The sequence below is a fragment of the Bos grunniens genome, chromosome 8 (genome assembly GCF_055505025.1).
Source record: "Bos grunniens cultivar Pamir isolate PY7600 chromosome 8, Bosgru_T2T1.0, whole genome shotgun sequence".
Classification (NCBI taxonomy): Eukaryota; Metazoa; Chordata; class Mammalia; order Artiodactyla; family Bovidae; genus Bos; species Bos grunniens.
In genome coordinates, this window is record NC_141172.1 from 39,642,320 (window position 1) to 39,660,287 (window position 17,968).

General features: G+C 36.2%; 1 protein-coding gene across 11 annotated transcripts in view; it reads left to right on the forward strand.

The window, feature by feature from the left end:
* The window catches only part of RFX3 (regulatory factor X3), a 594,837-nt gene that overhangs the window by 321,589 nt on the left and 255,280 nt on the right, over positions 1-17,968 (forward strand). The gene's annotated exons all lie outside the window — the stretch shown is intronic.

The window sequence follows — 17,968 nt, forward strand, 5'->3', positions numbered from 1 at the left end:
ATAAAGTCCCTTATATCTCAAATAAAAGTCCACTTTTGCTTTCTTTCTTACCCTAACAGTCTTCCAGTCCTTTTATATATTTTTTTTTTGGTATATATATTGTATTGTTAATAAAAGTGTCCTGTATGTATGCCTTCTCTTTTCAGGTGTAGTATAAGCTCTGGCAATACAGGAATATTACGTTTTTCTTTGTAGTTACTCTTTAGGAATATTTTAATGTGACTTGTAATATACTCAGATTGATGCGTTAATAAGTATTGATTTATAATGCACATGCCAGGAGATAAAGTTTAAGACAAGGATTGGCAGGATGTTAGAAGTGAGATACTAAGACACTTTCAGACCACTGATACTGTGATTTATAAGGGAAAGACTCTGGGAAAAAATAAGTTACATGTTATTAGTTTTCTGTTTTATTAAAGTGTCCTTTAGAATAAATGTCTTAATTAATAAGCCGGTCCTCATATACTAGTATAGTTTCTTTGCAAATATAAATGAAGTGATAAAAGGCATAGAAATCATAGGGATGCTAGAGTGACTGACTTTTCCACTGATAACCGTTTGGGGTGTTTTAGCATTTGGAGTTTTACATATTCAAATCAAACAAATTGCAGTTATTTCTTGAATAGGTAAGTTACCAGACATTCTTACTAATGTATGTCTTCAGCATATTTTTGAGTGATTTTAATTGGTTTTATTGAGCCATATTTTACATATAATTCACCCACTATCACCCAACAAGAACATTTCTATCACCTCAGCAAGCTTGTTTATGAGCCTTTAAAATCAATCCTTTACCTCATTCTTGGGCTTCTGGCAGCCACATCTCTGCTCAGTGTCATTGTTGTCTTGCCTTTTCTAGAATGGAATAATAGTGTACAGTTTTTGTACCTGTTTTTTTTTAGATTGTATCTGTACGTGAATCATGTAGTTTGTTCCTATTCATTGTATGGCTGTGCCACAATTTTTGTTTTGTTTAATAGTTGATAGATCTTTGGAGTATTTCTGGATTTGGCTATCATAAATAAAGCTATTATATACGTTTGGTACAAGTATTCATATAAGCATATGTTTTTGTTTCACTTGGGTAAATGAGTAGGAGAAAGATTGCTGAGTCTTATAATGAGGGAATATTTTAATGTTGTAAGTGACTGCCAAACTGTTTTCCAAGTGTACCATTTTTGCATCTCTTCTGGTAATGTATGAGTTCCAGTTGCTCTGCATCCTTGCTAATAGAAGTATTGACAGTGTTTTTAATTTTAGCTCTAGTTACATTGAGTATGTAGTAGTAGTAGTTTATTGCAGTTTCAATTTGTATTGCAGAGAGTGACTAATGATGTTGAACATTTTCACATACACTTATTGGTCATTTACATATCCCCATTTGTAAAGTATCCATTTACCATTTACATTTACTTAAAAAAATTATTTATTTTTAATTGGAGGATAATTTCTTTACAGTATTGCATTGGTTTCTACCAAAAATAAACATGAATCAACCATAGATTTACACATGTCCCCAAAATCATGTTTTTTTCTCCTTATTGAGTTATTTTTAGATATTTACATATTCTGAATACAAACCCTTTATCAAAAATATGTTTTGCTGGTTTTTCCCCTCACACTGATGTGCTTGCCTATTCATTTTCTTAAGTGTGTCTTTTCAAAGAACAGAAGTATTACTTTGATGAAGTTAATTTATCAATTTCTTTCTTTGGGCTTTCTATAGAGTATTAAAAATTTTGTCTAACCTAATGTCATTTAATTTGTCTGTTTTCTTCTTGAAGTTTATCATCTCTTTAGGTTGATGATACATTTTAAGTTGATTTTTATATATGGGGTAATGTAAGTTTCATGTCTTTCCATATGAGTATCCAATTTTTTCAGCATCATTTGTTGAAAGCACTTTAATTCCTTCATTGAATTACTTTGACACCTTTATTGAAAATCAATTCATGATGTATGTGTCGGTGTATTTGTCTTTTTGTATTTTAGTCTGTTAATCAGGTAAATTACACTGATTGATATTCTAATATTAAGCAGCTTTTAAATTCTAGGATAAGTCCCATTTTTATCATGATTTATTACACTTTTTATGTGTTACTGGTTTGATTTCTTAGGATTTTGTTACAGACATACTTGTGTCTGTTTTCTTGAGAAATATTGGTATTGATTAAATTTTCTTATAATATTTTTGTCATTTTAAAAAAATTAGAATCATGCTGGCCTCATAAAATGAGTTAGTGAATGTTCCCCCCTCTTTTATTTTCAGAAATAGAATAAGCACCAATTAATTTATGAATTGGGAAACACAAAAGTTCACTTATGTTACTCTAACAACTTATTTATTATCACAGAAATAAATATTTTAATATATGATATAGGACATGTTATTCTTTTCAGATGTTCTCCAAATGGTTATTTCTAAAACCAAAATAAAACAATAAAATAGCTTATACAGGTATGTTCATGCAGATATTAGCAAAATTTGACATGCAAAGCAAATGTAAATTTGGATGAGAATTTATTTTCAATAAACTGTAAATACCTGATATTGTGTTTCATAAAGATGTTAATATTTGCATTTGCTGTTCACTGAAACATTTTGTACAGTCTTTTGTACATTCTTGTTAATTCGTACTTTATACTTCAACTTCTTAAGATTTGTCAGTGATAATTGTAATTGCAGTGAATTTTTGAAAAAAATTTGACCTAGCATAATACTATTTTCATTGTACTTCTTCCTAGCCAGAACCAATTCCCTGAAAGGGCAATAGTTCTTAAATTTTATCTTTTTAATGGGAGGACTGGTAGATGGATTTCAAGTGCTTAGTTGTCGATTTGACTAAACCTTATTGGATGGCTTTTTACACGGTGATGTTAAAATCATTCTACCTTCCTCCAAAGCGTATTCTGTGGGCTTTAGGATGAATAAAAAATGCTGTTTTACTAACACAGTATCTGTTAAGATTGTTTTGAAGGATTGGGAAATTGGATTAAATGAAAAAAACTTGTGAACTATACTGTTTAATAAAGAAACATAAAACTCAATTTATGTTTTCATGCAATGAAAATTGTTATTCTCTGATATACTTTCAAGAGTTTTAAAAATTTAACATTGCTACAAGGTTTAAAAACGTTTGTTACTTATGTTTTGCTATGTAGCTTAGACTGTAAACCCCATGAGGAGAGACCCTATACCCTGTAAATCATCTAGTGTATTCTTATCTTTATAAATATCATATAACATTTATTAGAATAGTGAGATTTCAAAACTACCTGAAAAGTTTAAATTATATGAAAAAGAATTTCACAAGATGCTTAAATAGATCTTTTTGCATTTTTTCTCATTATAGCAGTCATGAACTTGAAATTTTTCTCCTGTGTAAATTGCTAAATGCTTACTTTGCATTAAATACCACTGACATAATGACATAAAATATAAGAATCAAAACCTGTAACTAAATTGTTAAACATATTGTTGATATTTTGCATGATTATATTTTAGGAAGTATTCACCCCATGAGTTGCATTTACATTTATTTACTGTATAGAATGACATAAAAAGGCAAGTTACAAATTACTGCATTAAAGGCAGCTGTGGTACTACTACTACACTGTACATTTTAAATGAATATTAGTGAAAGAAAATAGGAAAGAAATAGTAAATCTCAAGGGTGTCATAACTCACTGGGAAAAAATGTATTTTGTAGATTACAATAATTTGTCATTTTACAAGTAAATATCATTCTGTGGGAACATTAAATACGTCAAAGAATATAAAGAGGCATTGGTAGGCATATGTAATTCTCTGTTGTACATACAGTAAAATATGTTGCTTATTAGGAAACTGATTGTTTAAGTGGTCATCTGAGTATAATTCTTCCTCATTATAGAAATAGAGGTATGAGTACTTGGAATGGAAAGAAAAATAACAGTGTTTTGGAGCTTTTTTGTTAGTGGACTTTTGTAGTGTATAACTTAACTATTATCATGTCTTAGTGTAATTAGTGATTTAACATATTGTTTGAGGACTTGTTTTAGCCCCTAGTACTATTCTTGAGCCTGAGAAGGTGAGAGGTAACATACCAGCTCTGAGATTCTGTGAAATCCCAGCTCAGTTAAGGTGTACAAAGAATGAGGTGACTAAGTGATGTGAATAAACAAGTTTATTAGTTTTGGGAGGGAGGAAGGAGGAGGGTTCAGGATGAGGAACACATGTATACCTGTGGCGGATTCATTTTGATATTTTGCAAAACTAATACAATTATGTAAAGTTTAAAAATAAAATAAAATTTAAAAAAAAGTAAAATTGGACATTAAATGTTATATTGTTGTTTTTTAAATGTTGACTTACTTATGATTGTGTAAGAGGAGAGCTTGGTAAATATCAGGCTAATAATTGTTGTATTGAGCAAGGACTTTTTCCTTACCATACTGTTAAAACTATTATGTGACATTGTTAATGTTAGGTTATTTCACTTCATACATGGGTAGATTGAGGTGCAAGAATATTTGTATTTATTTAGCATGAATTGTTGAGGTGTATATTAATGTGTCTCATTATATGAAAAATAGGCATCTTGGTATAATACAGAATTTGAGTCCAGAACAGATTGTCTTTTCTAAGTATATATATGTAGCTTTTAGACTTTGTCAGTCTTTGTCAGTCACTCTTCAATTTCTCACAGAACCTTTGACAAAGCTAATGATTGTGGATTTGTATCTAAAGTTGGATTTTTAGCCAGGAAAATGAGAGAGGGCCAAGAGGAAGATCCTAGACTGAGGTCCTTTGATATATAACCATCTATTTTTTTTAATTGTAGGATAATTGCTTTACAATGTTGCATTGGTTTCTGCCATACAACAGCATGAATCAGCCATAAGTATATATTTATCCCCTCCGTTTTGTGTCCCTCCCACCCACCACCTCATCCCACCTGTCTGTATCATCACAGAGTGCGGGACTGAGCTCCTTGTGTTATATAGCAGCTTCTCACTAGCTCTGTTACACATAGTGATATGTATATGTCACTGCTATTCTCTTGATTTGTCCCACCCTCTCCTTCCCCCACTGTATCCACAAGACCATCTTCTATGTTTGCATCACTGTTTCTGCCCTGCACGTAGGTTCATCGGTGCCATTTTTCTAGAGTTCATATATATGCATTAACATATGATATTTCTTTTTCTCTTTGACTTACTTCACTCTGTATAACAGGCTCTAGGTTTATCTACCTCATTTCAAATGACTCAAATTCATTCCTTTTTATGGCTGAGTAATATGCCATTGTGTATATGTACCTCAACTTCTTTATCCATTCATCTGTCAATGGGCATTCAGGTTACTTCCATGTCCTGGTGATTGTAAATAGTGCTGCAATGAACATTGGGGTACATGTGCCTTTTTCAATTATTATTTTCTCAGAATATGTGCTCAGTAGTGGGATTGCTGTCTTGTATGATAGTTTTATTCCCCCCCCCTTTTTTTTTAAAGATTTTCCATACTGTTCTCCATGGTGGTTCTATCAATTTACATTCCCACCAACAGTGCAAGAAAGTTCCCTTTTCTCCATATCCTCTGTAGCATTTATAATTTGTAGATTTTTTTTATGATGGCCAGTGTGACTGGTGTGAGGTGATATACTTCATTGCAGTTTTGATATTAACCATCTTTTGAAGTTGAGAATTTCTCATAGTAAAATTTTCCCTCATCATGTCACTGTGGAAGTGAAAGTTGCTCAGTCATGTCCGACTCCTTCCAAGTCCAGGACTATAGACTCCATGGAATTCTCTAGGCCATAATACTGGAGTGGGTAGCCTATCCCTTCTCCAGCAGATCTTCCCAACTCAGGGATTGAACCCAGGTCTCCTGCTTTGCAGGCAGATTCTTTACCAGCTGAACCACAAAGGAAGCCCAAGAATACTGGAGTGGGTAGCCTATCTCTTCTCCAGCGGATCTTCCCAACCCAGGAATCGAACCGGGGTCTCCTGATTTGCAGGTGGATTCTTTACCTACTGAGCTATCAGGGAAGTCACTATAGTAATTTGAAATAGTTTTTCTTGATTATACAAGAAACACATTTTATATAGAGGGAAGGAACTAATATCCCTATCTCATTTTCCATAGATAATATGTATTTAGTTCAGTTCAATCACTCAGTCGTGTCCGACTCTTTGCAACCCCATGAATCGCAGCACGCCAGGCCTCCCTGTCCATGACCAACTTCCGGAGTTCACTCAGACTCACGTTCATCGAGTCAGTGATGCCATCCAGCCATCTCATCCTCTGTCGTCCCCTTCTCCTCCTGTCCCCAATCCCTCCCAGCATCAGAGTCTTTTCCAATGAGTCAACTCTTCACATGAGATGGCCAAAGTACTGGAGTTTCAGCTTCAGCATCATTCCCTCCAAAGAAATCCCAGGGCTGATTTCTTTCAGAATGGACTGGTTGGATCTCCTTGCAGTCCAAGGGACTCTCAAGAGTCTTCTGCAACACTACAGTTCAAAAGCATCAATTCTTCAGCGTTCAGCCTTCTTCACAGTCCAACTCTCACATCCATACATGACCACAGGAAAAACCACAGCCTTGACCAGACGGACCTTTGTTTGCAAAGTAATGTCTCTGCTTTTGAAAATGCTATCTAGGTTGGTCATAACTTTCCTTCCAAGGAGTAAGTGTCTTTTAATTTCATGGCTGCAGTCACCATCTGCAGTGATTTTGGAGCCCAAAAAAATAAAGTCTGACACTCTTTCCACTGTTTCCCCATCTATTTCCCATGAAGTGATGGGACCAGATGCCATGATCTTCATTTTCTGAATGTTGAGCTTTAAGCCAGCTTTTTCACTCTCCACTTTCACTTTCATCAAGAGGCTTTTGAGTTCCTCTTCACTTTCTGCCATAAGGGTGGTGTCATCTGCATATCTGAGGTTATTGATATTTCTCCTGGCAATCTTGATTCCAGCTTGTGTTTCTTCCAGTCCAGCGTTTCGCATGATGTACTCTGCATATAAGTTAAATAAGCAGGGTGATAAGTAATAATAAGGGTAAAATAAAAATGCCCCTTATAAATAAAATAGTTTTGGTCATTATTTAAGATATCCTCCTTTAACTTCCACTTTTTATTGAAGTTACCTAAGTCTGAATGGGTGAAAAGATAGTAAGATGAGATGATGGATAAGTAAGTAGGGGCTGGAATGATACTTCATGAGAAGATTCAGAGGGGAAAGAATGTCTTTCAGATTAATGAAGCACAGACCAAACAGAAAAACAAACATTTGACCCTCATGAGCATGTCTGTAGAAATGTACGGTTATATATGTGTGTGTTCAGTCGCTTAGTCGTGTCCGACTCTTTGTGATCCCATGGACTGCAGCCTACCAGGCTTCTCTGTCTATGGGATTCTCCAGGCAAGAATACTGGCGTGGGTTGCCATGCCCTCCTCCAGAGGATCTTCCCAGCCCAGGAATTGAACCCACATCTCTTTTGTCTCCTCTATTGCAGGTGCATTCTTTACCGCTGAGCCAACAGGGAAGGCCCCGTGGTTATATGTACAGTATTGTTAACCATGTTATGTATTATTTATATGTATCATTTTTAATTAAAAATTATTTTGATTCTGGTTGCTTTTTAGTTATATTTCTGCATTCAAATTAAAAAAAGTGTCTTCACAATAGTGAGAGTGAAAGTTGCTCAGTTGTGTCCGACTCTTTGCAACCCCATGGACTATACAGTTTGTGGAATTCTCTAGGCCAGAACACTGGAGTGGGTAGCCTTTCCCTTTTCCAGGGTGTCTTCCCAAACCAGGGATCGAACCCAGGTCTCTCGCATTGCTGGCAGATTCTATTACCAGTTGAGCCACAAGGGAAGCCCAAGAATACTTGAGTGGGTAGCCTATCCCTTCTCCAGCAGATCTTCCCAACCCAGGAATCGACCCAGGGTCTCCTGCATTGCAGGCAGATTCACAATAGAGGAATGCTAAATAGGCTGCCAACATTCTGTTTTTAAGTTCTTTGTTCTGAAAATTTAATCAGTAGGATCTCATCCTGGAACTTCCCAGGTGTGTTTTCCACTTTTCACAGATGTGATTGGAAGAGAAATCATTCCTATTTATCTGAATGAGAACGCTTTGATAAAATTCCTTTGATTCTAAGATAACTAGACGAAATGTGTTGCATAAATCATGTCAAGCAAACAGTTGTCACCTGGCACTAGAGCTTGATGAAGTTTTAGAATGTTGGCTTGTTGCCTGTAGTGTTCAGTTATGGTTCTATAGAAAGTCTGTTTGTACAGATGGAGTAGCTCTTGGTAATGCAAATGGTAGGGCCTGTGTGAGTTTATTGCAGAGACACCTATTCTGAGTTCCCAAGACACACTCATCAAGACTTTGTTTTAATGTCTCATTGCTCTCCCTTTGGCATACTTATAAGAAAATGAAATAGACCCTTATCTTGCTAAAACCCTTACTATTTACATAGTTCATTATCTACACAGTGCAGGAATGTTTTCAGTAAAGTTTCCAGAAGATAGTAAAATTTTGACTGTAAGATACTGCTTTTATTTGCAGCTATTAACTCTCTGTCCAACCTAGTCTTCCATTTCATCTTTTAACAAAAGTTTTATATCCGTCTTTACTTATTGGCAGTTTAGTCTGCCAGTTTTCCTAGCCTTTTTAACAGAATGATAAAGATCTACTCAGCATGTGCAGAAAAGGGATGATGAACCCATGCTCTTCAATTCTAGAATAAACTATATCTACAGAGGTTTGCACTTCACAGTGGGCCAAACTTTCTTCCTAAAAATATATTGTATTTTGCCATTTCCAGACTTTAAAATTTCTGTCATTTGTAGGAACTCTAAGTTGTTTATTTTTTCTTTATGTCTTTGGCTGTCATCAGTTCAGTTCAGTTCAGTTGCTCAGTTGTGTCCAACTCTTTGCGACCCCATGAATCGCAGCACACCAGACCTCCCTGTCCATCACCAACTCCTGGAGTTCACTCAAACTCACGTCCACTGAGTCGGTGATGCCATCCAGCCATCTCATCCTCTGTCGTCCCCTTTTCCTCATGCCCCGAATCCCTCCCAGCATCAGAGTCTTTTCCAATGAGTCAGCTCTTCGCATGAGGGGGGCCAAAGTACTGGAGTTTCAGCTTCAGCATCATTCCTTCCAAAGAACACCCAGGACTGATCTCCTTTAGAATGGACTGGTTGGATCTCCTTGCAGTCCAAGGGACTCTTAAGAGTCTTCTCCAACACTACAGTTCAAAAGCATCAGTTCTTCGGCGCTCAGCCTTCTTCACAGTCCAACTCTCACATCCATACATGATCACAGGAAAAACCATAGCCTTGACTAGATGGACCTTTGCTTGCAAAGTAATGTCTCTGCTTTTCAATGTGCTATCTAGGTTGGTCATAACTTTTCTTCCAAGGAGTAAGCATCTTTTAATTTCATGGCTGCAGTCACCATCTGCAGTGATTTTGGAGCCCAAAAAAATAAAGTCTGACACTATTTCCACTGTTTCCCCATCTATTTCCCATGAAGTGATGGGACCGGATGCCATGATCTTCGTTTTCTGAATGTTGAGCTTTAAGCCAACTTTTTCACTCTCCTCTTTCACTTTCATCAAGAGGCTTTTTAGTTCCTCTTCACTTTCTGCCATAAAGAAAGTGAATCCTGCAATCTTGGTTCCAGCTTGTGCTTCTTCCAGCCCAGCATTTCTCATGATGTACTCTGCATATAAGTTAAATAAGCAGGGTGACAATATCCAGCCTTGATGTACTCCTTTTCCTATTTGGAACCAGTCTATTCCATGTCCAGTTCTAACTATTGCTTCCTGACCTGCATATAGGTTTCTCAAGAGGCAGGTCAGGTGGTCTGGTATTCCCATATACACTTTTTAAAAATTCCTTTCTTTTCATCTCCAAACTTCTCATTACATTGCCTCTCTCTGCTGTGCTTAGTTGCTCAGTTATTTCCAGCTCTGCGATCTCATGGATATACTGCAGCCCACCAGGCCCCTCTGTCCATGGGGATTCTCTAGGCAAGAATAACTGCAGTGGGTTGCTATGTCCTTCAGAGGATCTTCCCCACCCAGGGATCAAACCCAGGTCCTCCCAGATTGCAGGTGAATTCTCTACTTTCTGAGCCACCAGGGAAGCCCCTCCCTCTTTGTAGGGAATCATATTTTATCATATCATATTTTTGATCTGAATCCTTTTATTTGTATAAACTTATAGCTTTATTTTGTGTGCATATAAACACTCAATGTCAATTCAGTTCAGTTACTCAGTCGTGTCCGACTCTGTGACCCCATGGACTGCAGCACTCAAGGCTTCCCTGTCTATCACCAACTCCTTGAGCTTGCACAAACTTATATCCTTTGATTCAATGATGCCATCCAACCATCTTATCCTCAATCATCTCCTTCTCCTCCTGCTTTCAATCTCTCCCAGCATCAGGATCTTTTCCAATGAGTCAATTCTTTGCATCGATGTACATGTATTTTAATTTTGCATTGCTGATATTATGTTACAGACATTATTTAGTTTGCCCTCAGCACTAATACTAAAGACCATTCCATGTTACTGGGTATACACCTTGATTTGTTTTAACTGCTGCAGAGTGTTTTGTGGGGTTTCCATGGTGGCTCAGTTGGTAAAGTCTGCCTGCAGTGCAGGAGACTTGAGTTCAATCCCTGCATCGGTAAGATCCCCAGGAGAAGGAAATGGCAACCCACTCCAGTATTCTTGCCTCGGAAATCCCATGGACAGAGGAGACTGGTAGACTACAGTCCGTGGAGTCACAAGAGTTGGACAAGACTTAGCAACTAAACCTACCTACCTGTATTCTGTAGAGAGAATTTGCTTCTTTGTATTTGTTCTGTGCATTGGACACCTAAATCACAAGGCCTTATAATAACTGGCTTTATATTTTCAGGCAGTCTCTTGCACTCCAAGCAACTTAAAGCCCAGCTACTTGACGTTAACCACTCTTGATTGAAAACAAGGCACTTTTTGTATCACCCTACCTTTGGACATACTTTTAGTCTTTTACTGACTATTTCTTCACCTCAGGACTCAATTCATTTATCATTTCCTTGATGAAGACTTCAGCAACTGTTTCATCCTTGAGCTAGTCACTTTGTAGCGTGCTCACATAGCACTTTTATCTTGGCATGTTTGGGCCTGTATTTCTTCCCCAATGTCCTGTTTTTTTCCCTCTGGATTCCTTGAGGGCAGGGATAAGCTCTTACGTCTCTTTGTATCCTTTGCTCTAGTTGGGTGAATTACATATATTTGGCAAGCAATAAAATCTTGATTGAAAAAAAAAATAAAAAAAAAAAATAAAATCTTGATTGAATGCATAGAATGTCTATAGTGAAGTACTGGCAATGTAAGCATAAGTGATCCTCATACATAAGATGGGGTTGAAACAGAAATGCAGAAGTGGTATAAAAGAGAAGAACATACAAGAGGCTGAATCCCAAACTCTTTTGAAACTCATAAAGGGGCTAAGGACCACAACCTGTGTTCAGATCGTGAAGGAAAACAAGAAAAAGGATAAAATATTGCTTGGGTCAGATTGTGTGATAATACCAGATATTGGAATTTAAGGCAGAGCTATGGATCTTCTAGGTTGGTCTCAACGTCTCTATAAAAAAAAAAAAAAAAAGATATTCAGATTCAGTAAAGGAGACTAATGATGGTAGCAAGAGAGTTAAAATTTCCAGAAGGTGAAGCAGTGATAAGAAGGTACTCAATGCTCTCAACTAGTAAATGTCCTGAAATTAAATGACTTGGAGAAATGAGTGGTTTTTGAGCAATTTATGGTCAGTAGTAGAGGTCCCCAAAGACTTAAGATCCTGCAAATACTGCTTTTTAAAATTTATTTATTTTTTTAAAAAGGGTAAAAATAGAATTCTGAAACTCTGAGATTAGTGGGTTTCATGCCTGTCTTTGGGACAATTTTTTAATAGATCATTAAATAAATGATTTGTGAAGACTTAACTAGAAAAGAAACAGTCCTCTGGAAACCACATATGTTCAGTTGGAATATATCATATTAAACTCATGTAATTCTTTTTCCTGTGTAGGTGGAGTAAGTTGATTTGGCAAGGCCTTGGACAGAGTATCTTACAATATGTTTATGAAATAGATGGTCAAATTAGGTGCTGTTTTGAGAGGCCAGGTAGATTGATCGATGTTTGAAAAAAGGTGATGAATGGATTGCTGTCAGCTTGGAGAGAGGTATTTCTAGAGATGTGACTTGGCTCTTTCTTTCACTCTATCCTGTTAATCAATTTTATCTCTAGCTTGGATGAAACAGGCCCATCATATTTGCATATCACATAAAGCTGGAGCTAAAGCCAATAGTTTGGATAAGGGAATCAGGATTGAAAAAAGGCTTAGTTGTTTGAAATGATTGGCTGAAATTAAAATGGCCTACAATAGTGATTAATGTAGAATTCTGCATATAGGTTTGTCAAATTATCACACTGGTAAGAATCAGATATGTTTTAAGAGCAGTTCATCTGAAGAAGACCTGGAAATGTGATACAACTGTCACCGCTGTGTCTCAGGTATAGATTGTTTTAATAGAAGTGCAGTGTTTGGAACATAAAAGTTGCAGAATCCCTGGACTGGTTAGAAAATACCATTGTGTTCCTTTATAGCTTCCAGGTTTTAAGAAGTGTCTGAGAATTTTGTCATAAAAAGATTATTTTAAAGAATCAGAGTGGTTTCCTTAGTAAAACTTTTGTGCATGTATGTGCAGAATGAGGGATCATCAGAATAATAGTTGTTTTCAAATATATAAAGACTGAAAGAGGAATTATCCTAATTCCATATTTGTTCAACTTTTAAAAGGAAGTATTGAGTTCCTATTCTAGGGCTGGAAATTGTGCTGGGCATTGGGAATATAATAGTGACTAAAAACGGGAAAATAACTTCATCTTTACCCTTTGTGGCACTGACAGTCTGGTGGAAAAGTCAGACATTAAGCAAATAATTATATGAGTACATGTAATTGCAGCTATGCTAACTACAGGAAGTAAAGGTACCTGGCATCCTGGGAGTGTATAATAGGAGCATTTGATTTGATTAGTAAGGGAAGGCTTGCTTGAGAAAGTGACATGAGGTAAGAGAGTATACTACATGTTGCTGCTGCTGCTGCTAAGTTGCTTCAGTCGTGTCCGACTCTGTGCAACCCCATAGACAGCAGCACACCAGGCTCCCCTGTCCCTGGGATTCTCCAGGCAAGAATACTGGAATGGGTTGCCATTTCCTTCTCCAATGCATGAAAGTGAAAATGAAAGTGAAGTCACTCAGTCGTGTCCTACTCTTAGTGACCCCATGGACTGCAGCCTACCAGGCTCCTCCGTCCATGGGATTTTCCAGGCAAAAGTACTGGAGTGGGGTGCCATTGCCTTCTCTGATACTATATGTTAGCTTGGTGGAAAGGGGAGCAGAGAGGGACCTAATGTGAGTGAGCGTGCTGATTATAAAGGATGGAAAGCCTGTCTGGTGCACAGAAATTATGTTTCAAACCTGAAAAGGAAATAGTTGTCAGGCCATTCAGACCTTGAAGACCTTACCAAAAAGTTTATTCTGTGTCTGGAAACACTGAAAAGCATTTGCTGGTCTTACCTTAAAGAGTGATTTAAATTTGGGAAGATGTCTATGGCTACAGACTGGTGTGAGGTCAGAAAGGTTGTGGTAAACCACCTGCGGAAGGACTGCACGGGGTGGATGGGGGGCATCATGCTGCACTAAAGGCGGCGGTCAGTGAAAGGGGACCTGAGCTGTGGGGAGAGTGGGGAGAGCAGTGTGTGTGCAGCCAGAGGACTTGGGTGTGAATCCCACTTCTGCCAATTACTAGCTTGGTGCCCTTGTGCAAATCACATTCCCTGTATCCCTGACTGAATGAACTGCACAACATTTGCTCACAGGTTTTGTCAGGATTACCATATATGTTTTAACATCCGTGTCAGTGACTTACAAACTTTGAAGTGTTACATAACATGGAAGAATTGAGAAAAAAATCAGTCAACAGTGGTCATTATTGTATTGGCTGGTGGAGGAACGGAATGAATGTTCTTAAATGTTTCCTAACCTAACCGTTTGAAATAGATGATTCTTTAAGATTTTTATCATTGTACTTTCAAATTTCCACTGAAAATTCACTGACAGGCACAGTGTAAAAATTTATAGGTACTCAATGTCTTTTGACTTTCTAGTTAACAGTCAAGTTGCTTCAAGTGGTTTTGAGTCAGAGATACAGAGATACATGAGTTTTTCTTATGTGTAATCTCAAAAGCAAGAAGGGGTTTTAAGGAGTCTCGTAGCAAAACTCTAAAACAAAAATCAGGAAGTATAAAAAAATTCCTCAAATAGTATCTTTTGGTAAGGTCTACTTTCATATCTTAAGTTGCATGCAAGTGTGTAGAGATACACACTTCTACTAAAGTGTCCCTTGTATTTGTATGTAGATGTGTGTGAATCCCCACAAACACAAAAGGTCCTGTAAGTGGAAATATTACCTATAGTTTTTTTTTTTTTTCTGAAAAATTTCACAATATAATGTTGATAGTTTACCATGAAGAAATTAAGAAAAGAGAATAGTTTCTAATGTTTATCCATGTATTGACTGTTCGTAGTGCTCTTTACTCCTTCCTGTATTTCCAAGTTTTGTTTTGATATTATCATCATTCATAAAGGACTTTATCATTTTTTATAGCTCGTGCATGCTTCCTTAGCTTTCATTTCTCTGAAGGTGTTTTCACCCCCATTTCAAAAGATACTTTCAATGAATATTACAGAATTGACAGCTTTAATTTTTCAGCACTTTATTTTATTTTTTTTTATTTGATAAATTTAACGTCTTTTATTGCCATACCTCATTTTACTGTGCTTTGCTTTAGTGAACTTTATAGATACATGTTTTTTTTTTTTTTTTCCTTGTTAATTTTCTGTTTAGTTGATCTATCCATAAGTGTGAGTGGGGTATTAAAGTCTCCCACTATTATTGTGTTATTGTTAATTTCTCCTTTCATACTTGTTAGGATTTGTCTTACATACTGCGGTGCTCCCATGTTGGGTGGATATATATTTATAATTGTTATATCTTCTTCTTGGATTGATCCTTTGATCATTATGTAGTGACCTTCTTTGTCTCTTTTCACAGCCTTTGTTTTAAAGTCTAATTTATCTGATACGAGTATTGTGACTCCTGCTTTCTTTTGGTCCCAATTTGCATGGAAAATCTTTTTCCAGCCCTTCACTTTCAGTCTGTATGTGTCCCCTGTTTTGAGGTGGGTCTCTTGTAGACAACATATGTAGGGGTCTTGTTTTTGTATCCATTCAGCCAGTCTTTGTCTTTTGGTTGGGGCATTCAACCCATTTACATTTAAGGTATACCTATAGTTTTTGAAGTGCTTTAATTTAAAACCTGTGGTAAAATAGGTATCAGTGTAAAATATATTGTTTAATTCCTTTTTTGAGAAAGGATGAGAATGGTATTTCTCATAACTCATAGGAAAGAAGATGCATTGGTTATGTATTATTTATTTACATATTTATACATTCAAAATTCATTCAACAAATATTCATTGATCATATAAAATGTTTATGTGTGTTGCTCTAACTTGATTTTTATTAAAATTATTTATATATGTTACCACTAGTCTCAGAAAACTTTGTCTATGTGTGACATACCCCTTTGCAAGTAAACTAAAACAAAGGGCCAGAATACAAATATAACCTAAAATTTTAAACTTAGCAGTTCTCTGGTAGAATCCCAAAGACAGCTTCAACCATAGCATTTGCACATTTAATCAAATTTTCTGTTATTGTCATTGATTATTTTGTTGCTTTTATGGTTCAAAAGAATTATTCAACTTTAAGTATGTTACTTATAGTGTGTGAGTCTTTCATGTTTCTTAAGATTGGAGACTTTTCTGTGCAGAGAAGGAAATACTGTTCATTCTAGTTCTTTAATGCTTTTTCTTTAGGAAGCTAGAAGTAATAATTGCTGAAAACCAGTTGCATTTTAAAGGTATTAAAACTTGGAAGTTGCTTCTGGATGCATAGCCAAGTAGTAAAACAAGTTTGAGTGAGAAATCAAATCTTCCCACAGGCTTCCATTTATACTTATAATGGCTGTAATAGATGGACCAAGCATGGCTAAGGATTTTACATGTACTTGTATTTAATCTTTCCAACAAACTTATGAAATGTGGGTATTGTTATTCCAGTTTTACAGATGAGGACGCTGGGGTTTAGTGTGGTTAAATAACTAGTATACAGGCAAATCTAGATTCAAGTCACTTTTGATTCCAAGACTGCTATGCCAGTTGAGACAGCTGATTTGGTACAAAAGAAGTTGTTTGAAATAATTTTAGATTTCTCTGGAGCTGTGCTTCTTGCTTTTTGCTATGATACTGCATTAAAAGGAGATAACAGACAGCAGGTATGAAGGTAGAAGTAAGAAAATTATAGTAATCCCTGAGTAGTAATGAATTTCTTATTGCTTCTGTAATAACTGTTTCTTTCTTTCTTTTTGAAATTAGGAAAGTATGATAACACATTTGCGGGAGACTTAAAAAATACAGAACAAAGTTACATATAGTTCTACTATATATATTACAATTTTTTAAAGTGAATAAATTAAGATTTTTATTTGGAATTGCAATATCAAATTCTCAAAGATTAATAGAATGAATAGACAGAAAAGTAGAAGGCCTGAAACGCACTATGAACCAATTCAACATAATGAAGATTTATACAGTTTTCAGCTAATGTGTACACATAGTAAAAAATAATTCAGGTAGCCCAAGAGTGTATACAGTTGAATTATGTTTGCCTCCCACGCCTGTGTCCACTAGAGTCAACTGTTCTATCTGATTTCTGGTTATTCTTCGACAGATAGAATTAACATGGATTTTTTTTTTTTTTTTTAAATTAAGAATGACATTTGAGCATCAAAGAAACAAACTGGAAACACCCAGGTCTGGAAAACTGGTTAACACCCAAATGGGCCAAACTAGGGATAGATGCCAATGAGATCCATTGATGAGAATGCAGACAGGCCATCCCGTTAGCCTCCATCCCATAGGAAAGTCCTCCAGGTAGGCTTGCTCCATTTTATAGATGAGGAGATTGGTTATTTCTGTCAAGTGCATAGTTCCATATAGAGCCAAACTCAGATGCAGGTCTGTGACTCTCACCTTTCCATTCTACTGCAGTGCAAGTTACCTCTGGATGTGAGAGTGTTGTGAAGAATTGTACAATTGAAGTGGTCTAAAATTGACTAGAGTTTCTGCAGGTAAGCTAGATAGCAAACTTTAGACAGCAAAAGGCAGTGGAAGATCTTTCTTTTTTAACTTTTAAAATACATTTTTAATATTACAATAGATTTAGATTTACAGAAAGCTTATGAAGGTAGCACATAGAATTCTCATGTATCCTGCACATATTTTCCTCTTATTAACAGATTTTCCCACTCTAAAGTCGCTCTTTAACCCCCTCTTTCCACACTATACTATTTGAAAGGCGGTTACTCTATGGAGCCCACACTTAAGGAGTCAGGAGTTATGTTGCACCTCTTTGAGTGGGAAGTAGCTTTGTGAATTATTTAAAATACTTCTGAACAAGATATATGTTTCTTCTCCCTATCTGTTTATTTATTTAGCCAATCATTTATTTATGTAAAGTATGGATTCAGTGATATTTATTTTATACTTTAGGTTAAAATCCAATATTGTTTTATTGCTCAAAGTATTCTAGCTTTGGTCATTGGCGGCTGTTTAACTGTTCTGTGTTAACTCCTATGTTTCTTTGGCATACCCTCATCATTGTGTTTTGTTTCATTTTTTTTCTTTTTTGAGGCTTTCCTTTCTCCTCAGGATGCATCAGACTTACCTTTACATTTTCTGCTTTACTCCTAGAATCAGTCACTTCTCTGAGGGGCCCTG